The following is a 23024-nucleotide window of genomic DNA, read 5'->3' on the forward strand; positions in this document are numbered from 1 at the left end:
ACACCCCTAACCCTGACACACCCCTAACCCTAATCCCAACCCTATTCCCAACCGTAAATGTAATCCAAACCCTAACCCTAACTTTAGCCCCAACCCTAATTTTAGCCCCAACCCTAACCCTAACTGTAGCCCTAACCCTAGCCCAAACCCTAACCCTAGACCTAACCCTAACCCTAGCTCTAACCCTAACCCTAACCCTAGCCCTAACCTTAGCCCTAACCGTAACCCTAACCCTAGCCCTAACCCTAACCCTAGCCCTAACCCTAGCCCTAACCGTAACCCTAACCCTAGCCCTAACCCTAGCCCTAACCCTAATGGGAAAATGGAAATAAATACATTTTTTTAATTTTTTTAATTTTTTGTAACTAAGGGGGTTGATGAAGGGGGTTTGATTTACTATTTATAGCGCATTTTCTAGCGGATTTTTGATTGGCAGCCGTCACACACTAAAAGACGCTTTTTATTGCAAAAAATGTTTTTTGCGTTACCACATTTTGAGAGCTATAATTTTTCCATATTTTGGTCCAAAGAGTCATGTGAGGTCTTGTTTTTTGCGGGACGAGTTGACGTTTTTATTGGTAACCTTTTACGGGCATGTGACATTTTTTGATCGCTTTTTATTCCAATTTTTGTGAGGCAAAATGACCAAAAACCAGCTATTCATGAATTTCTTTTTGGGGGGGTGTTTATACCATTCCGCGTTTGGTAAAATGGATAAAGCAATTTTATTCTTCGGGTCAGTATGATTACAGCGATACCTCATTTATATCTTTTTATGTTTTGGCGCTTTTATACGATAAAAACTATTTTATAGAAAAAATAATTATTTTTGCATCGCTTTATTCTGAGGACTATAACTTTTTTATTTTTTCGCTGATGATGCTGTATGGTGGCTCGTTTTTTGCGGGACAAGATGACGTTTTCAGTGGTGTCATGGTTATTTATTTCCGTCTTTTTGATCGCATGTTATTCCACTTTTTTTTCGGCGGTATGATAATAAAGCGTTGTTTTTGCCTCGTATTTTTTTTTTTTATTTTTTTCCAGTGTTCACTGAAGGGGTTAACTTGTGGGACAGTTTTAGAGGGCGGGTCGTTACGGACGCGGCGATACTAAATATGTGTACTTTTATTGTTTTGGTTTTTTTATTTAGCTAAAGGAATGTATTTATTGGAACAATAAATTTTGTTATTATTATTATTTATTTAGGAATTTTTTTTTATTTATTTTTTTTACACATGTGATTTTTTTTTTTCCATTTTTACTTTGCCCCGGGGGGAAGGGGGGCATCACAGTAAAGTGACAGATCGCCAATCTGACACTTTGCTATGCACTGTGTCAGATCGGCAATCTGACATGCACAGCAGGGAGGCTTCCCGGCGCCTGCTCTGAGCAGGCGCTGTGACATCACCTCCCTGCAGGACCCGGATGCAGTCCCGCTGCCATTTTGGATCCGGGGACTGCAGGGAGGAGACGCTCGGTACAAGGTGAGAACATCGCCTTGTACCGATCGTCTCAGGGAAGCACGCAGGGAGCCCCCTCCCTGCGCGATGCTTCCCTGTACCGCCGGTACACTGCGATCATGTTTGATCGCAGTGTGCCAGGGGTTAATGTGTCGGGGGCAGTCCGTGACCGCTCCTGGCACATAGTGCCGGATGTCAGCTGCGATAGTCAGCTGACACCCGGCCGCGATCGGCCGCACTCCCCTCGTGAGCGCGGCTGATCGCGCTGGACGTTCTATTCCGTCCTTGGGAATTAGGGCCCACCCCACATGGACGGAATAGTACGTCCAATGACAGAAAGGGGTTAAATGCACTTTTGCTTTTTTACTTAGTTATATCATGGTTTTTGCTTACTATTTTTCTCTTGTAGGTTTTAATGATAAATAATAATTGCAGTACCTAGATTAATATATGTAATATTACACCTAGTCAGAATTATGTGGAGCCCAAATTATACATTATGCGCGACCCAAAATACAAGAAAGTTACACACATAGTTAGGCCCTTTCCACATGTCCCATTTTCTTGTACACGTGATTAATATGAACACATACCCATTATACAGTAATTTATGGGGCTGTTGACATGTCTTGGATTCTTTGCAAACTGTCCACAAAAAAATGAAGACATGTCTATAACAACTCAGTTCCAATTAGGAAAATCTGGCCACTTCTACAGGGGTGAATTGTTCTTAATTATGCCAGACATACTATTACTTTGTTCAGTAAGTCAAGGAATATGAGCCATTGTTTCAGGTGAGACTGTCCGGTGCCCCTATTTGTATGCTAATTTGTGGTGTTATGGAAATTTGGTTTGGATAAATCTATCCCTGTGTGTGCTGCGGCTGTTCCCAATAAGACTGAGTATTTTGAGCGCTCATCAAGAATGGACTGTGCACCATTGTGACACAAAAACATTCCATCAATACTGATGATTTATTGTACATAAATAGTTTTATAATTGCATATAGAAAGGAGTGGTTAGGGGTGGTTAGTTAATTACCATATTGTCTAGCTCCTCTGTTATTGGTTATCTAAATATATATGGAATATTGTGATTAATGCACATATGAATGCTGATTAATCAACTAAAATGTAGCTCTCTGCATCTAGGACAAAGTTGAGACATCTGATCATCACTTAATACATCTGGTACTGTTCCGCTTTTTGGGTGTCTGGAAAGTACCGAGGAACCATCTGGCCTAGCTCATGTGGTCAAGTCGAGCAATTGATTATAAACTAGCTGAGTATATATTAGCTGTGGATATGAGTATATATGATTATAGAGGAGTATACATGCAAGTGAGATCTACATGATATATATATTTCTATCACAAGCCCCCCTTAGGTATCACTTGCACTAATCCTAGCCTCCTGTCCCAAAGCGCTGCAACTCTTTAGTGCTGCCGGTGAACTGACGTATGACTAGTGCACACGCCCCACTCCGTACAAACTTTTCGCAAATGGGCGGTCAGGAGATCTGTCCCTAATGGGGGTTCGTTGCAATGAGTCTCTTAGTCAACAGCATGTGTAGTGAGCGGTGGGTATTCTTTATCAGGTAGGTCATCTATTCGGTCAGGCAGGGCATCCACAACATCATTCTGGCTTGGGTGTCATCCTCTGGTTGGGGATCTTTCTTGCAATGCGATGCGTGGATCCAAGTGGGTCTTCCCTCCAATTTCACAGAGGTTGGTGTCATCAGCGGCACTTGGACAGGACCATCAAATCAGGGATCGAGTGGTGTTCTCCTTACAAACTTTTTTCACCAACACCCAGTCTCCTGGCTTCAAGGAGTGCATACCGGACACTGAATCTGGGTCTGGCAATGAAGAAAAAACTCGAGAATGGATGTTAGCAAGTTTCTTGGTGAGTTCAATTACATAAGCAGACAAGGTATCATATCGCATAGTGAGTATCAGGACTCTGAACATTTTGATTACCTTTTGTGCATTACTGCCCTTTTCCAAGATGGCATCTTTGGTCTCATGTGCACTGTGTCTTCCTGCTATATAACTCCACCCCAGCCTTTAGTCTGTGCTAGAGTATTCTGCCTTGCATCCAGCTCCACCCTGGCGACTCCCTGGCTTTGCACCTGCACCTGCTCCTGTGAACCTGTGTGGAGATCCTGCTACTCAGCTCTGAGTTTCTGCTGCATACATCGGTTTCTAGTAATCCTCCATCTGGCTGCTTGTGTTTGTTTCCATCTGCATTTGCTGGACATGTAAGCTGTTCCTGCTCTGCTTAAACCTGAGACTTTTACCCAGGCCTCCCTGGTTGTGCTAAGATATTATTTGAACTGCCTTATAAGGATATCTATCTGGGTTTGGACTACCAAGGACTTATTCGTGTCAAGTATCCTCAAGAATAATTGTGCTTCATAGACTTTCTGCGTGATTGCACTTTCCTCTGAAGTTTCCTATAGACTGTTAAGCTGCGTTTATTTTTACATCAAGTGTGATAATATAGACTTTACCACTTATAAAACTGTGTCCTGTAGTTGCTTGTTCCATGCAAAGAGTCTCCTGAGTTATCCCTTATAATCATTACAGGATGAGGAGTTTAGGACCTGCGATGACGTCGTGGCTTGTGATTGGTCGCGTGAGCGGTCACATGAGCGGCACGCGACCAATCACAAGCCGCGACGTCATCGAGGGTCCTAAACTCCTCATTCTTAGGAACGGAGGCTGCCGGTTACAATCGGTAAGGTCCAGGGGCCGCCGGGCGGGTGAGTATATCCATATTTTTTATTTTAATTCTTTATTTTTTACATGAATATGGATCCCTGGGCCTGAAGGAGAGTCTCCTCTCCTCCAGACCCTGGGAACCATACACTGGGAACTTCCGATTCCGATTTCCAATACCACAAAAATATCGGAACTCGGTATCGGAATTCCGATACCGCAAGTATCGGCCGATACCTGATTCTTGCGGTATCGGAATGCTCAACACTAGCTAGCACCAATTAAGATCCTGTGTACAGGACAGTGGATTTCCAGTGCAGCTATGATTGACTCTGGTGCAGGTGGCAATTTTATGGATATCGCATTTGCCAAGGAGCATGGTACTGAAATTCAGCAAAGAGCCTCTCCAATTACCATGGAAACAGTGGATGGTAATCTCCGGGCCTGTGGATCAGGAGACCGCACCCCTTGAGATTTTGTTGGAGCCTAATCATCAAGAGCAACTCTCTTTCTTGTTAATTTCTTCTCCTCATTTTCCTGTGATTTTAGGCATCCCTTGGCTGCGTTCCCAGAATCCAACTATCAACTGGGAGACCAAGGAGATTATCTTTCCAATAAGGAGCAACTCAGCATTAACTGAAGCTGTCCCCGAGTCCACAGCTACAGTACCACCGGTAGAGGTATTTACCTTACCTTCAGCATATAAAGAGTTCTCTGACATCTGTGACAAGAAGAATGCAGATCAGCTTCCTCCACACAGGCACTATGACTGTCCCATTGAGTTGCTTCCTGGGGCAGCTATTCCTTTTGGTAACATATATCCTTTGGCGGCACCTGAGCTTCAAGCCTTAAAGGATTATATTGATGAAAATCTGGCCAAAGGCTTCATACATCCTTCTTCCTCACCAGCAGGGGCACCTATATTTTTTGTAAAGAAGAAGGATGGGTCCCTGAGACCCTGTGTGGACTATCGAGAGCTCAATAAGGTAACCGTACGGAATCGTTACCCTTTGCCTCTGATTCCCGAATTACTGGAAAGAGTCCGCCATGCTAAGGTGTTCTCTAAACTGGATCTTCGTGGGGCTTATAATTTGGTGCGTATTCGTCCAGGGGATGAGTGGAAGACAGCATTCCGATGCCGGTATGGACACTTTGAATATCTCGTGATGCCCTTCGGGCTTTGTAATGCCCCTGCAACGTTTCAACACCTTGCTAATGACATTTTCAGAGATTGGTTGGACCAGTTTGTGGTGATCTATTTGGACGATTTTCTAATCTTTTCTGACTCTCTACAGGAGCATGAAGAACATGTCAAAGCTGTTTTAAGACGTCTGAAAGAGAACCATCTGTATATCAAGCCGGAGAAATGCGAGTTCCATCGTTCTGAGATACAGTTCTTAGGTTATATCATCTCTCCCCAGGGGCTGAACATGGAATCTGGTAAGATTCAGGCTATCCTTGACTGGCCGGTACCCAAGAACGTTAAGGAGGTGCAACGTTTTATTGGTTTTGCAAATTTCTACAGATGCTTTATTCGAAATTTTTCTGATATTGTCCATCCCATTACTTCCTTGACAAAGAAGGAAAAGCCCTTTAAGTGGTCATCACAGGCTCAAGAAGCTTTTGATCGGCTTAAGATCTGTTTCACCTCAGCACGCTGTTGATACAACCAGATCCAACACTTTCTTTCATTGTGGAGGTGGACGCTTCTGATAATGCCTTGGGGGCTATTCTCTCCCAAAAAACTGGAGAGAAGGGTCTGCTACATCCTTGTGCTTTCTTTTCCCGTAGACTAACTTCAGCAGAGAAGAATTACTATGTGGGAGACAAGGAATTGCTGGCTATTATTGCGGCTTTCAAGGAATGGAGGCATCATCTGCAAGGAGCTGCACAACAGATCGTAGTGCTTACTGACCATTGCAATTTAGAGTTCCTCAGATCCGCTAGATGTCTTTCTCCTCGTCAGGCTCGTTGGAATTTATTTTTAAATCAATTTAACTTTGTTATCTCGTACCGTCCAGGTTCTCGTAATGGGAAGGCTGATGCTTTATCCCAAATCCATGCTGCAGATTCTGTACCTGGAGCCCCGTCCAAGACCATTCTATCTGATGCCAATTTGATCAGAGTTATCCACGATCAGGACTTGTGGAAGAAGTGCAGGGAGGCTTATGACGGTGATGTATTTCTGGCCAACCCACCTGTTGATATTAGTCTTGTCTTTAAGGGTGGCATGTGGTTCAGAGATCGACGTATCTACGTCCCTGAGGCCGGCCGTCTGCAGATCCTCAAGTTGGTACATGACTCCAAGTTGGCTGGTCACAGGGGGTACAGAAGACACAAGAGTTCCTAAGCCGATTTTTCTGGTGGACAACTTGCCTGAAGGATACTAAGGACTATGTTCTCTCTTGCGAGGTATGTGCTCGCTACAAGACTCCTCGTGTGGCACCTACGGGTCTCCTGCAACCATTACCTGTTCCGTCCTGACCTTGGGGGTCTATATCAATGGACTTTATTGTGGAGCTGCCTACATCGGGGGGCATGAATACGATCATGGTGGTAGTTGATCGCCTGACTAAAGCCGCTCATTTTGTTCCATGCACTGGCCTCCCCTCAGCTAAGGATACAGTGAACTTGGTTATTCAGAATGTCTTCCGGCTGCATGGGGTCCCAGATGAGATCATCTCTGACCGTGGAGTACAGTTCACTTCAAGATTCTGGAAGGGGTTTTGCTCTGCACTCAATATTAATGTCTGTCTCTCTTCCGCTTACCATCTCCAGACAAATGGTCAGACTGAGCGTACCAACCAGACGTTGGAACAATATCTAAGATGCTATGTTAGTAGTGTTGAGCGATACCGTCCGATACTTGAAAGTATCGGTATCGGAAAGTATCGGCCGATACCGGCAAAGTATCGGATCTAATCCGATACCGATACCCGATACCAATACAAGTCAATGGGACTCAAGTATCGGACGGTATTCCTGATGGTTCCCAGGGTCTGAAGGAGAGGAAACTCTCCTTCAGGCCCTGGGATCCATATTAATGTGTAAAAGAAAGAATTAAAATAAAAAATATTGCTATACTCACCTCTCCGACTCAGCCTCGACCTTACCGAGGGAACCGGCAGCGTTCTTTGCTTAAAATGCGCGCTTTTACTTCCTTCCGTGACGTCACGGCTTGTGATTGGTCACGTGCCGCCCATGTGGCCGCGACGCGACCAATCACAGCAAGCCGTGACGTAATTTTCAGGTCCTCAATGCCTAATTCTAGGCCTTCATGATTTTAAAATTACGTTCCGGCTTGTGATTGGTCGCGTCGCGGTCACATGGGCGACGCGACCAATCACAAGCCGTGACGTCACGGGAGGTAGGAGACGCGCGCATTTTTAAAATTACGTCACGGCTTGTGATTGGTTGCGTGCCGCCCATGTGACCGCGACGCGACCAATCACAGCAAGCCGTGACGTAATTTCAGGTCCTGAATGCAGAAATAGGCATCAGGACCTGAAATTACGTCACGGCTTGCTGTGATTGGTCGCGTCGCGGTCACATGGGCGGCACGCAACCAATCACAAGCCGTGACGTAATTTTAAAAATGCGCGCGTCTCCTGCCTCCCGTGACGTCACGGCTTGTGATTGGTCGCGTCGCCCATTTGACCGCGACGCGACCAATCACAAGCCGGAACGTAATTTTAAAATCATGAATGCCTAGAATTAGGCATTGAGGACCTGAAAATTACGTCACGGCTTGCTGTGATTGGTCGCGTCGCGGCCACATGGGCGGCACGCGACCAATCACAAGCCGTGACGTCACGGAAGGAAGTAAAAGCGCGCATTTTAAGCAAACAACGCTGCCGGTTCCCTCGGTGAGGTCCAGGCTGTGTCGGAGAGGTGAGTATAGCAATATTTTTTATTTTAATTCTTTATTTTACACATTAATGTTGTTTCGATACTGATACCCGATACCACAAAAGTATCGGATCTCGGTATCGGAATTCCGATACCCGATACTTGCGGTATCGGAATGCTCAACACTATATGTTAGCCATCTCCAAGATGATTGGTTGGAATTACTGCCGTTAGCCGAATTTTCATACAACAATTCTCAGAGCGCCTCCACTAAGTTCACTCCTTTCTTTGCCAATCTGGGCTATCATCCATGTATCTTACCTAGGTCTCCAATTAATTCTCCGGTTCCAGCAGTCAAGGAAAGGCTTACTGAGATGAGGCAAAATCTGGAGGTTCTGAAGGAATCCCTGACCACGGCTCAAGAACGTTATAAGAGATCGGCTGATAGATTCCGTAAACCTGCACCCATGTTCAAGGTAGGAGATTCCGTGTGGTTATCAACTAAGAATCTGAAGTTAAACGTTCCTTCACAAAAACTTGGACAGAAATTAATTTGCCCTTTAAGATCAACGGTATTGTGAGCTCTGTGGCCTGCCGTCTGAAGCTGCCTAGGACTATGAAGGTACAACCAGTTTTTCATGTATCTTTACTAAAGCCTGTATCTCCTAATACCTTCCAGGGACGTGTTGTGCCACCTCCGCAGCCTGTGGTGATTGATGTGCAAGAACAATTTGTGGTGGAGGAAAATGTTGATTCCAGGATTCGCAGGAATCGTCTCCAATATCTTATAAGATGGCATGGATATTCCTCTGAGAAAGACTCTTGTGGAACCTGTGGAAAACATCAATGCCCAATAGAAGATCTCTCGTTTTCATCAAAGATTCCCTGAGAAACCAGGTCCAGGATCGTCCTGAGGCCGCTTCTAAGGAGGGAGTAATGTCAGGACTCTGAACATTTTGATTACCTTTTGGTCTCATGTGCACTGTGTCTTCCTGCTATATAACTCCACCCCAGCCTTTAGTCTGTGCTAGAGTATTCTGCCTTGCATCCAGCTCCACCCTGGCGACTCCCTGGCTTTGCACCTGCTCCTGTGAACCTGTGTGGAGATCCTGCTACTCTGCTCTGAGTTTCTGCTGCATACATCAGTTTCCAGTCATCCTCCATCTGGCTGCTTGTGTTTGTTTTCATCTGCATTTGCTGGACATGTAAGCTGTTGCTGCCCTGCTTAAACCTGAGACTTTTACCCAGGCCTCCCTGGTTGTGCTAAGATATTATTTGAACTGCCTTATAAGCATATCTATCTGTGTTTGGACTACCAAGGACTTATTCGTGTCAAGTATCCTCAAGAATAATTGTGCTTCATAGACTTTCTGCGTGATTGCACTTTCCTCTGAAGTTTCCTATAGACTGTTGGTTGATGAAAGGAGTATAGGAGGAGGAGGTGGGGAGTGAGAAAAAGGAACAGACGGAGGAGAGAGATGGGAGGTGTGGAGGAGAGGGAAAAGAAGGAGGTGAGTGAAGAAAGAGGAAAGAGGTGTGGAGAAGGAGAATTAGGAGATAGAGAGAGATAGAAAGGTGTGGTGAAGAGAAAGGGGGAGAATCAGGGTGTGCAGAAGGAGGTGGAGAGAGAGAGGAAGAAGAAACAGGAGGATTGGTTGAAGGGAGTGGAGAAGAAACAGGAGGAGAAGATAGGTGTGGTTGGGGAGTGGAGAAGGAGGAGAGAGAGGGTGAGTGAAAAAGGAGGAAAGAGGTGTGGAGAAGGAGGAGTAGAGAGGTGTGGGGGAGAGAGAGAGAAAAGTGTGGAGAAAGAGGAGAGGAAAGGAGAGTGAGAGAGAAGAAGGAGGAGAGAAAGAGTGACAGAGAAAAAGGAGGATAGAAAAGAGAATTCCTCCCCCTCTTTGCAGTCTTAGAAGGCATAGTTGGAACTATGATGCCTTCTCCCTGTAGGGAGGGACGGGGCACGCCACATACTGTTCAAAAACTCCCTATACCATGGATTCTGTTGAGAGCAGACTGCACATGCCCAATGTATGGGGAGGTGCTGATAGCTTAATACCTTTCCCCATCTTATACACACAAAAATCACTTCTTGGTTTGTTCACATATCTTTCTGTACCACATAAGCGATGTAAGCTCTGCTGCTACTATATACCATGTATTAGCATTCAGCAATTTAACATCAGCTAACTTCCCTTATTTTCCTTTCTACGTCATGCCGTTCTGCAGTCTGAAGTCTGCCATTCTTATGGATTTCACATACTTTATACCTTCTAAAATTCTTCACATACTTAACACCTTCGTGTTCTGCCACTATCTGGGGGGCCATTTTTTCTCCAGGAAGTAAAAGACCCTCCTGTTGCTTGGCCCCATGGCAAAAACAAAAATGAAAAAAAAAAAAAAAGGAAATAGAAAACAACAAAAAAACTTCAGAAAGATTGATATATAACAACACAAAAACAAAAAGGAAAGAAAACCTTCAAAAAGTTGGTGCAAGAAGTTGAAACCAAAAGAAAAGAAAACCATCAAAACCTTGGTACACAACCAAAACCTTAAAATTTTGATACAAAAGGAAAAACTTTAAAAAAAGTAAAGAGACAGAAAGGAAAACTTTGGAAAACTTAATTAAAAAAACTTTTAAAAAAACTTAAAAATGAAAAAAGACAGAAGGAAAACCTTCAAAAGAGTAAAAAGTTAAAACGGCTTTTCTCTTTTTTTTTTTTTTCCCCTCTGTGCTCAAACGCAGTCAGACACACACACTTCCCCTTTTCTTATGCTGCTGTATCTAAAGCCTAAAATCACGTATCTGAAAACAAGTATGTCACAGCAAAAATGATAGATACCACTTAGTTTCACTTCTTCAAAAATTGCTACACTGTAGCACTACTCAGAATGCAGAAACAGGAAACTTTGCAAAAACAGATGTGACAGTGTGATTTACAATTTATATATCTCTGCTAGCAGCGTGGAGAAGGGGAAGTTCAGAAAAGAGAAAAAAAACTTTCCTTTACAATTGTATGCAATTACAGCTGTTATCACTTAAAGCAGCAATACATGACAAGGACAAACAGATACAGACGTCCGGGAGAATCAATGCCCTCGTTATTATTCTGTGACACGTGCAGGTTGCTCTGGGACCAGACTACTGCCAATCGCACTGGGCACACCTGTGCCCGGGCCGCCTGAGTGAGAAACACAAGAGGGAAATCTACCACCCCGGTCCGGTCGTCCTAACTTGCTCGCCGGCACTGCGGGAATCTGCAGTAGCCCTCTAAGTTATCACTACCTGAGCCTGGAGCCTGGGACCTCCTGCCCTGGGACTACCTGTCCCTCCTATGCACGGGAATCCTGCAATAACTTATCGAGCGATTTGACCTCCTGCGGTCTGTTACCCAGCAACCACAAACAAAACAGTCACCATTCCAACTTTCTCCCGGACCTTACACAAACATGGAACACATACACGGTACACAGCAGACACCTTGACTTATATCCCAGGGTTTGTTGGATACGGGCTTGGACTTTTTACACCACCTGGGAATGCGGTGGTGACCACACCTGACCGGCAAGAGGTATAGACCCGGACTGGGCACAGGGGACTTTCAGGTAAGATGATAACATTTTCTTACCTTACTTATGGAGCTGCGCAGTCTCCGTCCCGTGAACCAAGGCCGTGGCCAACACCTCCATCTCTCTGGTCAGCAGGGTCCCCTGTGTGTTTCGTCCATGCCCCACGTTGAGCTCCAGATGTTATGGAAATTTGGTTTGGATAAATTTATCCCTGTGTGTGCTGCGGCCGTTCCCAATAAGACTGAGTATTTGGAGCGCTCATCAAGAATTGACTGTACACCATTGTGACAGAAAAACATTCCATCAATACTGATGACTTATTGTACATAAATAGTTTTATAATTGCATATAGGAAGGAGTGGTTAGGGGTGGTTAGTTAATTACCATATTGTCTAGCTCCTCTGTTATTGGTTATCTAAATATATATGGAATATTGTGATTAATGCACATATGAATGCTGATTAAGCAACTAAAATGTAGCTCTCTGCATCTAGGACAAAGTTGAGACATCTGATCATCACTTAATACATCTGGTACTGTTCTGCTTTTTGGGTGTCTGGAAAGTACCGAGGAACCATCTGGCCTAGCTCATGTGGTCAAGCCGAGCAATTGATTATAAACTAGCTGAGTATATATTAGCTGTGGATATATAAGTATATATGATTATAGAGGAGTATACATGCAAGTGAGATCTACATGATATATATATTTCTATCACAGTGGAATGCCTGCTGATTGCAGATTGCATCAACCCTCTGCAGTGTACTAGTCTGCATCATTTGGAGAACAATTATGCATTCTAATTGAACTAGCAGCCATGATTATCTCCCCCAATCCTGTGGGACACAATGCCCTGAAATGAGAGCCAAGGGATGTAAAACGAGCCTGGTCCTGTCACCAGTCTCATTCTACAGGACTTCAGCCTATGGTTCCAGCTGATGGATTACAGAACTTCTCCACTGCCCAACATTGAGCCCACAAATTTGTTTGGATAACCCAAGTTGGAACAATCTGGTCACCTGGCCACATACAGTACCTTGCTGTTCTCAGTCAGCTACCTAAGCTTGCCGCTCTCAGAGGGTGCCATCCACAAATGGGGTGCTGCTGGTTGGGGTAGTTGGTCTGGATGCTCTGAAATCACTGAGGTTCTACTCTCTGGTGAGCCAGCGGAAGGATAAGACTTGACACTTACACCATTGTAGGGGGTATGGTAAAATACGTTACTGCCTTTGCCTTTCCCTCTCGTCCCGGTGCCATATGTTATCAGTGCTTGTATATAGGTTTACGTGTGATGGTATTGCTACACAATTTAAGTGTATTACCACCTCTTATACAATGCTCAAAAAAATAAAGGGAACACTAAAATCCCACATCCTAGATATCACTGAATGAACTAATCCAGTTGTAAATCTTTATTTATTACATATTGGAATGTGTTGAGAACAATAAAACCTAAAAATGATTAACGTAAATCACAACTAATATCCCACGGAGGTCTGGAGTTGGAATGATGCTCTGAATCAATGAAGTTACAGGCTGATCCAACTTCAGTGGAAATGCCTCAAGACAAGGAAATGATGCCCAGCAGTGTGTGTGGCCTCCATGTGCCTGTATGATTTCCCTACAACGCTTGGGCATGCTCCTGATGAGGCGGCGGATAGTCTCCTAAGGGATCCCCTCCCAGACCTGGACTAAAGCATCTGCCAACCCCTGGACAGTCTGTGGTGCAACGTGACGTTGGTGGATTGTGCGAGACATGATGTCCCAGATGTGTTCAATCGGATTCAGGTCTGGGGAACGGGCGGGCCAGTCCATAGCTTCAATGCCTTCATCTTGCAGGAACTGCTGACACACTCCAGCCACATGAGGTCTGGCATTGTCCTGCATTAGGAGGAGCCCAGGGCCAACAGCACCAGCATATGGTCTCACAAGGGGTCTGAGGATCTCATCTCGTTACCTCATGGCAGTCAGGCTACCGCTGGCGAGCACATGGAGGTCTCTGCGGCCCTCCAAAGAAATGCCACCCCACACCATTACTGACCTACTGCCGAACCGGTCATGATGAAGGATGTTGCAGGCAGCAGATCGCTCTCCACCGCATCTCCAAACTCTGTCACGTCTGTCACATGTGCTCAGTGTGAACCTGCTTTCATCTGTGAAGAGCACAGGGCGCCAGTGGCGAATTTGCCAATTCTGATGTTCTGTGGCAAATGCCAAGTGTCCTGCACGGTGTTGGGCTGTGAGCACAACCCCCATCTGTGGATGTCGGGCACTCAGAAACCCACTCCATGAGGATGGTCTAACTGTTTGTGCAGACACATGCACATTTATGGCCTGCTGGAGGTCATTTTGCAGGGTTCTGGCAGTGCTCCTCCTGTTCCTCCTTGCACAAAGGCTTAGGTAGCGGTCCTTCTGCTGGGTTGTTGCCCTCCTACAGCCCCCTCCACATCTCCTGGTGTACTGGCCTGTCTTCTGGTAGCGCCTCCAGCTTCTGGACACTACGCTGACACACACAGCAAACCTTCTTGCCACAGCTCGCATTGATGTGCCATCCTGGATGAGTTGCACTTCTTGAGCCACTTGTGTGGGTTGTAGAGTCCGTCTCATGCTACCACGAGTGTGAAAGCACAACCAACATTCAAAAGTGACCAAAATATCACCCAGAAAGCATTGGTAATGAGATGTGGTCTGTGGTCCCCACCTGCAGAACCACTCCATTATTGAGTGTGTCTTGATAATTGCCATTAATTTCCATCTGTTGTCTATTCCATTTGCACAACAGCATGTGAAACTGATTGTCAAACAGTGTTGCTTCCTAAGTGGACAGTTTGATTTCACAGAAGTTTGATTTACTTGGAGTTATATTCTGTTGTTTAAGGGTTCCCTTTATTTTTTTGAGCAGTGTATAGTGGTACTGCTACACAATCAAGTGTATTACCATGTTTTGTTCTGCTAAATGTATATATTGTAATTTGGTGTGTCTGTTATATGGGGACAATGTAGTACTAAGTTTGGCCACTAGATGGGGCATTTTAGTACACCTAGGTTAGCATGGTTGTGGTTCAGTGTACATAATACCAGTTACTGTAGGAGGGGTCAGCTGCAGCTAAGGGAAGGAGTGTTTCCTGTGTCTAATCAGAAGGGCCGAGCGCCTAGACAGTCCACATGGGCTCAAGGCCCAGGACATTAGCAGCTACCATGCAGCATTATTTGATTTAATGGAGAGAGCCCAGCCATCCACAGCATCAAGCCAGAGAAGCGGAGGCCAGCACAGCATTAAGAAAGAAGACAGTACGCGGACACAGTTAGCCCTAGAATGTGGCAGCTTATAGCTTGGGCAGATGTCCTCAGTACCGGGGCGAAACAGTGGCTGGAGCAGAACTCAGAAGCAGTGGGCTGGGAGCAGGACAGCACTGGGACTTCACAGAGCACAATACTGAAGGGCAGGTCACTCGCCAGGTGGCAACTAGCTCCGGAGGTGGAAACTCTTTTGTCTGAAGTGAAGCAGACTGAGAAAGGCCTAACCGTGGCAGAGCTGAATTGGGAGGACACTGAGGTCCTGTGCGGCACGGTCCAACCCAGGTATGTGTTATGTGAAAGGAAGGTGCAGGGAGAGAAGAGGAAATCTGTAATGCTGATTCTGATGTAATTGCTGTGAAGAGTCTGGATGTGCTGTGTAAAGCTTGAAGTAAAGTTATTGATTTTAAGTTGGAAAGGACTGTGTCTCAATCTTTGTTGCATCTATTGATGGGAACCTGCAGTGAAGCAGAGGCGATCCTGATGACGCAGAGAATGGAGCCACAGGTACACATAGTAATGGACAATGTTTTCATGTATTGGGAAACCAGGGCACTGATGCACCAGAGTGTTTGGCCATGACTACAGCCCTGGCCCAGACCCTTATATTATCTTGTGTCCTGCTAGGAATGTAATATATGCTGTTAATTAATGACCCAATAAAGTAGTCTTATTGGAGTGTTGTACCCTCACCCTGTTTTGTGTGAGTAGTGTTCTGCCAAAGGGGAAGAAGTATGGGCATTCAGTGGGATGAGCCCTAGCATGTGTGGTCTTTCTAATGACAGCCAGGGCAGCGAACAAGAGCAATCCTCTTTTTAAATGAAAGTTTAATAAGATAGGCTAGGCTAGCACTTACAGGGCATGTTGGACAGAATCTTCTGGATGGAGAAACCAATAATGGTCTTAGAATGTGTCATGTACAATTTACTATAAGAAAAAACAGAATTTAGTAAGAACAGGGGATCACATGTCAGTCTGTAACCGATAACTGCTGAATTATGAAATTAAAGTGAATGTTTTTTTATAAATGCTAGGTTACTGAGGGAAATGAAATAATCCTTCTTAGTAGGTGCCAGAGAGTATGGAAGCCATAAGTTAGAAGCCATTTCTCATCTTCCAAGCAATAAGGATGAACCTAATGTAACTGAGAAGGAAAGCTGCATTGCATGACCATGACTAAAGCTATGACATACAGTATATAATGAGACTAGAGATCTTGCTCATTTCATTATTGCTCTTTGCAATAGGTCAGTTCAATCTTGACTCCAATCTCAACCACTTTTTATCAGTGTTCTGCTACTGATGCTCATTATATTGAACAGACATTGCCAAACACCAGTTGTAATGTGATACATCAGCAAAAGCAAGATGAGGTTAAGAGCTCAAAGAATATGATGTCATTGCAGCTAATTAGTAAGCAGAAAGGAAAATGTTGAGAGACGAGGAAAGATGAATTTAGAGTAAAATTTGTGTTTTGCTAAATTTCTTTAAAGAGGTTACCTACTACATATCAATGGTTGATTGGCAGGGATGCTAAGTGTTGGACCCTGACCGATCAGACTTAAGGATAAGTTATCAATGATAAACTAGTGGACAACCTTAAGTAAGACACAGCTAGTATAAAGTCTTTTATTTGAAATAACAACAAAACACATTTTTCCTTTTTTATTATTTAATAATAACAAACACAGTTATACTCACCTAACACCCATTCCATTAAATCCCTCGTCTCCTGTATTAAAACAAAATAAAAAACAACAACATCCTTCACCTGTCCTTCGTTCTGAACACGCTGTAATCCATGTCTGGGGATTACCTGTTCTCAACCAGGATGGTGCCAACATGCGACCGTGCAGACTGAGAACCACTGGGAGAATGAGCTGCTGCAAACACAGCATTAGTGAGCAGCGGTGACCTCATCGAGGTTACCTCCGGTTACTGAGGCTACGTTTCCAGCAGGGCTGAGCTGCAGTGGCCCCCCTCCAGTGAGAGGCGAGTTCACCTAAATTCAAATTCACCACAGTGAAATTCTCCCAGTGAACTGTAGTGAACACAGGAGGGAGGTCACTGCTGTTCACCCGCCTGGAAATGCAACATCAGTGACCGGCAGTAACCTTGATGACGTACCTTGCACATGTCTCCCGTGCCTGAGCTGCACATCCATTATTTTCTTCGGTTATTGTGGATCTCCAGGTTTTTTTTTCCATATGGATTGCACACCTACAGCTGTGTTTTTTGAGGCTTTATGGCGCTCATGATTCAGTGTGGTTACCCTCATTTCATCACTTTGAGGTAAAAGCGATGCAGTGGTGCCAAACACTCTTCTGCTGTTGAAAACTATTTATACCCAGACATGGATTACGATGTGGGAAAGAACGACAGACAGGTGAGGGATATTGTTGTTTTTTTAGTTTTGCTATTCTTACAGGAGACGAGGGATTCAATGGATAGGGCTTTAGGTGAGTATAACTGTGGTTGATATTTTTAAATAAAAAAAGAAAAAGTGTATTTTGGTTTTTTTCAAATAAAAGACTTTATTCTTGTGTTTTTATTTACAATACAACTACAGGATTAGTAATGGATAGGTGTCTCATAGACACCTCTTCATTACTAATCTGTGGGCTTGATGTCACCAGACAATACAAAGTTGACATTAATCCCACAAATATGAATCCCACTTGCCACTGCTGCGGTGCAAGTGGGAAGAGCCGGGCAAAGTGCCAGAATTGGCGCATCTCACAGATGTGCCTTTTATGGCCAACTGCGGGCTGTTATTTTTAGGTTGGGGGGTCAATATCCTTGGCTTTTACCAGTGTGAGATTACCAGACCCCAGCTGTCTGTTTTAGCAAGGCTGGTTGTCAAAAATTGGGGGAATCCCACTTGGTTTTTTTAAATTATTTATTTATATAATTAAAAAATCAGCTTGGGGACCCCTCTATTCTTGATAACCAGCCTTGTTAACGCTGACAGCTGAGGGTTGCAGCCCCCAGCTGTGAGTTTTGCCTGGCTGGTTATCAAAAATACAGGGGAACCCATGCCATTTTTTAAATTGATTTAGAGCGCAGGCACCCTCTGATGAATCCCGTCAGCTGCTGCCTGATTTTTCTGTTATTAGCGGCAGCAGGCGTAGTCTGATGGAAGCAATAGTCCCATTATCCGACATCAGTGACTGGAGGTAAACTATATACCTCTGATCACAGCTGCGGGCTCACGCTGTCATTTGGCCTCGTGGGAACCATGGCTGTCTGACCAGAGGTAATGATTTTACAGCCGATCAGAAGCAGTGTTTTCTGCTCTGTCATGCACATGACTGCATGACAAACACCCGGTGTTTGGGGAGCCTAACTCGAACAGTAACATGGACTTCCTGGTGAAGTCCGTGTTCGGTGTCCATGCCCAAAAAGTAAGTGTTCAGTATGGACGTCAAACCTTACTGTTCGGGTTCGCCGATCTCTAGAAAGGATAAAAGGAATGGTTATGTGTGCAACCACAATGCACAATCCGGTCTGCCTCAGAAGAGCTAATCTTTCCCTACTGAGTCCTTATTCCAATTATCGATTTATTGGGCTAAGCATTCAGAGAACTTTACACATTTACATTATCATTTATGTTATTTTTATCTAAATTCCCACTGTGAAGAGCTCCTGAGAGACTATTCCGGATTTTAATGATTCTTATGACATGCAATTCTTCCTTTCTCCGGGTAGAGGGAGTGCACGCTTGTCTTTTGTTGGGGTTTTACATGAAACATCTTTTGGCCATACCTTCGTGTATGAGCCATTACTGTATTTTTCAGACTATAAGACACACCTTTTTCCTTTAAAAATTTTGGAAGAAAATGAAGGTGCATCTAATAGTCCAGATGTACCTTATGTGGTTTGGCTGTGGATGGGGGGAAGCGGCAGCGGTCAAGGAGAGGGTCAAAGTAGGCACTGCAGCTAAGACATGTGCCCGCTGTTAACAAGAATGAAAATTCACTTCTCTTCATGCTGATAGTCCCTCCAGCTTCTATGCACGGTAGCTGTCACCAAGCGGTGGGAGGGACTATGTGTGTGGAGAGCGGTGAATATTAATTTTCTGTAATAAGGTGTACACGTGATCACCCAATCGCTGCAGGAGCCAGCGGCTGCGACTAACAGTGTGCCCAGTATTAAAGAAAATGAATATTCACTGCTCTCCACTCCCATGCAGTGAGAGAGTATGTATACCAGGATTGAGATGGGGGCCATGTATACCTGGATGGGGATGGGGTGCCATGTATACTTGGATGGGGGCCATGTATACAGGACAGGGATGAGGGCCATGTATTACAGGATGGGGATGGGGGCCATGTATACGAGGATGGGGGCCACATATACCAGGATTGGGATGGAGCTATATAAACCAGAATGGGGGCCATGTATACCAGGATAGGGATGGGGGCCATGTATGCCAGGATGGGCTGCCATGTATACCAGGACAGGGATGAGGGCCATGTATTACAGGATGGGGATGGGGGCCATGTATACGAGGATGGGGGCCACATATACCAGGATTGGGATGGAGCTATATAAACCAGAATGGGGGCCATGTATACCAGGATGGGGATGGGGTGCCATGTATACTTGGACGGCTGCATATGTACTAGTTCTCTGAATGCTCTGTATAACCCCACCTACACCCCTGATCAAAAGCTTTCTGTGTACATTGCACATACTAAGAAAGCTGCTAATCAGTGGATGGTGCGGTGGGGGGGAGGGTGACCTACTGTTGATGAAATAGTGATTTTATCAAAACTACAGCAACCAGCTGGAATGAGGATCTTTGACTTTATAGTATAGTGCTCTTAGGTTAGGTGAAAAAACCTGATGACAGATTCCTTTTAACCACTTCACCCTGAAACATGTTTTTACCTTTCTCACCAGGTCAAATTTTTAAATTTTGATCAGTGTCACTTTATGTGGTAATAACTGTGAAATGCTTTAAAAAATCCCAGTGGTTCTGAGATGGTATTTCATAACACACCATACTACATGATATTAATAAGTTTAGGTAATGTGATGCCACAGTAGCAAACGTAGCAAAAATGTCTCTTTAATGTTCAACTCAACAAAACACAGCACACGATATCCACCGGATCGTAGCCGGGGAACATATCCTCTCCATTACAGTCACTAAACACGCCAGTCCTCCTCTTGAGACCAGTTGCCATGGGCAACTGAACCACCTTGTTAATGTTCTACTCACAGCATTACACAGCACATGATATCCTCCGTATCACAGCTGGGAACCATATCCTTCTGTTTACAGTCACTAAACATGCCAGTCCTCCTTCGGGCACAGGACAGTCTACCTCCAGTTCACGGCCGGGCACAAGGCAGTTCACTTCTGAGACCAGTTGCCATGGGCGAGTGCACAGCTGTGTACGCTGTGGGTGCCAGGCCCCTGAGCTGCCTTGGCTGCTTTGGCTCTGCTTGTCTGTGTTGCCGCACACAGAGGGAGCACTGCAGAGCAGACTGCTCTGCCCTCTAGCACACGCCAGACTGACATTCATCCTGACACACCCAAACCCTATAGTGCAGGGTTTTTCACTTGAATCTGGAAAACCCGGCCCAGAATGAAATGGACTGCGCTACTACGGTCCTATAGTATGTTTCAACACAAAAGCCCAGAGCAGGTTTTCCCTAAATCTGCCTTGGACAACCAGCATGTCCAAGACCTATACTCATTTTAGTCTGCATTGCAACCACAGCTATGAATGTGACTCCAATGTCCTCATGACCTTAATACACCTCTGTGCGCATCCTGGGAGGATGCTACTACTTCTGCTACTTTGAGTTAAACACAAAACACATACAATACATGTAACATACATGACAGACAGTACATACAACATGGAGTGCATACTCACCATACAGCACATACACCTCCGCAAAGCCCTTTGTCCCCTAGGAAAAAAAATTTAAAAAATAAGCCAAATTTTTACTCCCTGTCCGCAGAAATCCCGACGAGTGTCCCACACCAATCTGTCATTTCCTCCGGCGATACATTACCAAGAGCTATGCTCCTGGCAGTGTATCGCAGAGATTCCTGGAGTTTTGCAGCTCCGGCCTGTCATTTTCCGGCAATGAGAATTTTCCTAAGCAGCTGTGCTGTAAAGCGAGAGTACCAGAGTCAATGAACTCCGGTAAACTCTCGTGCATGCGCAGTTACACACTGCAGGAGCCGTAGCTCCTGATGTGTCTGTTCTCCATGGCAGATCGTTGTGGGACACTCGTTATGGACTACATCGGATCAGGGAGTATAAATTTGGTTTGCTATTTTTACCTTTTTTCCAGGAGAACGAGGGCTTCGCTTGGATTGAGCGTAAAATAAATTATGGTCAAAAACAATGTGTCTTTATTTCATTAAAATACTTTTTTCTAGTGTCTGTGTGTTTAATTTACTATTTATTAATACTATTGGATTAAGAATGGATAGGTGTCTTATTGGCGCCTCTCCATTATTAACCGAGCTTAATGTCACCTTACAATAGTAAGTTGACATTAACCCCTTATTACCCCATATCCCACTGCTACAGGGGATTGGAAAGAGAGAGGCTAAGTGCCAGAATAGACGCATCTTATAGAAGCGCCTTTTCTGGGACGGCAGCGGGCTGGTATTTGTAGCCAGGGGGTCCAATATCCATGGCCCCTTAGTAGGCTATGAATATCAGCCTGCAGCTGTCTGCGTAGCCTTTCTGGCTATAAAATATAGGGGGACCCCATGACAATTTTTTGGGGGTCCCCCTATTTTTATAGCCAGAAAAGGCAATGCAGACAGCCTCGGGCTGATAATCATGGCCTGGGAAGATCCATGGCTATTAACCCCTTCCTAGGCTATGAATATCAGCCCACAGCTGTCTGCATAGCCTTTCTGGCTATAAAATATAGGGGGACCCCACGTCGGCTTTCCCAATCTGGCGCAGAAAATTGCGCTGGAGCCCACGCAATTTTTTCCCTAGGTTTGCGATTAGGGCTAGGATTGTGATTAGGGTTAGGGTTGAGGTTAGGATTAGGGTTGACACTGGGATTAGGGTTAGGGTTGACATTAGGGTTAGGGTTGACATTAGGGTTAGGGTTGGGATTAGGGTTAGGGTTGCTATTAGGGTTAGGGTTGCTATTAGGGTTAGCGTTTGGACTAGGGTTGGGATTATGGTTGGGATTAGGGTTAGGGTTACGGTTGCTATTAGGGTTAGCGTTGGGATTACGGTTGGGATTAGGTATAGGGTTGAGATTAGGGTTAGGGGTGTGTTGGGGTTAGGGTTCTGGTTATGTTATGTTTTGGATTTAGTTTTTTTCTTTTTTGGTGTTTGGCTTATGGTTAGGCCTTGGGTTAGTGTAGGGGTTATATCTAAATATATGCCAAATTTATTATATATTTTTAAAGATTATTTTGGTTTTTGATATAGTATCTAATGACATTATTGTATTCATTGTAGGTTCATGATTTTCCAGCAAATATGGGATGCCGCATATGAGTCCTATAAGGACAAATATTACCGCGACATTTGTTGGACCAAAATATTTCGGGACCTATATCCCGAATGGGATTCCTGTACAAATGCCAGGCAATTGCAAATTGGTAATTATAATGTTATTTAACAATTAATATTATACTTTCTACAAAATTAACTAAGATTTATAATTTTTTAAAATATTTTTTAGAGAGAGATATTAAACAGAGGTGGTGGTCAGTGAGGGACCGGTTCACTAAATTTGTGAACACTTGTGATAGAAGTGGCTCCTCTTCCAGTCGGAAAATATTTCCATTTTATGATGAATTGCAGTTTCTGATCACAAGCAGGACATTGCGGAGGTAATTTGTAAACCAAAGATAGAGAAATCTTTAGTTAACGATATATGTAGCCGCTATGTTTCCATGTCGCGTAGCACAGTTGGCTGCGTATTGAACGGTGCGTACAGCCGCAGCGTTCAATACGCAATATCCAGATGTTAGAAGAAACTTACAAAAGAACAACCCAATCTCAAACAAACTATATGTAAATAATCATAAATATGATGACATTTATTCACCAGGGTGTCTTTTGAAGAAAGAAAAAAGTGGAAACCACTTAAACCAAGAACCAAAACCAATCACCAAAGCAACGGAT

At 44.4% G+C, this 23024-nt stretch overlaps 1 long non-coding RNA gene across 1 annotated transcript in view; it reads left to right on the plus strand.

Annotated features, from left to right (window-relative positions):
- LOC143817976 (uncharacterized) overlaps positions 1-22694 on the plus strand; it is a 73191-nt gene extending 50497 nt beyond the window's left edge. Inside the window, exons 2-3 of the long non-coding RNA XR_013224236.1 lie at positions 22353-22495; positions 22579-22694. This is a non-coding gene — a long non-coding RNA (uncharacterized LOC143817976). The remainder of the gene's footprint in view (positions 1-22352; positions 22496-22578) is intronic.
- Positions 22695-23024: the final 330 nt, after the last annotated feature.

Source organism: Ranitomeya variabilis, chromosome 3 (genome assembly GCF_051348905.1).
Source record: "Ranitomeya variabilis isolate aRanVar5 chromosome 3, aRanVar5.hap1, whole genome shotgun sequence".
Classification (NCBI taxonomy): domain Eukaryota; kingdom Metazoa; phylum Chordata; class Amphibia; order Anura; family Dendrobatidae; genus Ranitomeya; species Ranitomeya variabilis.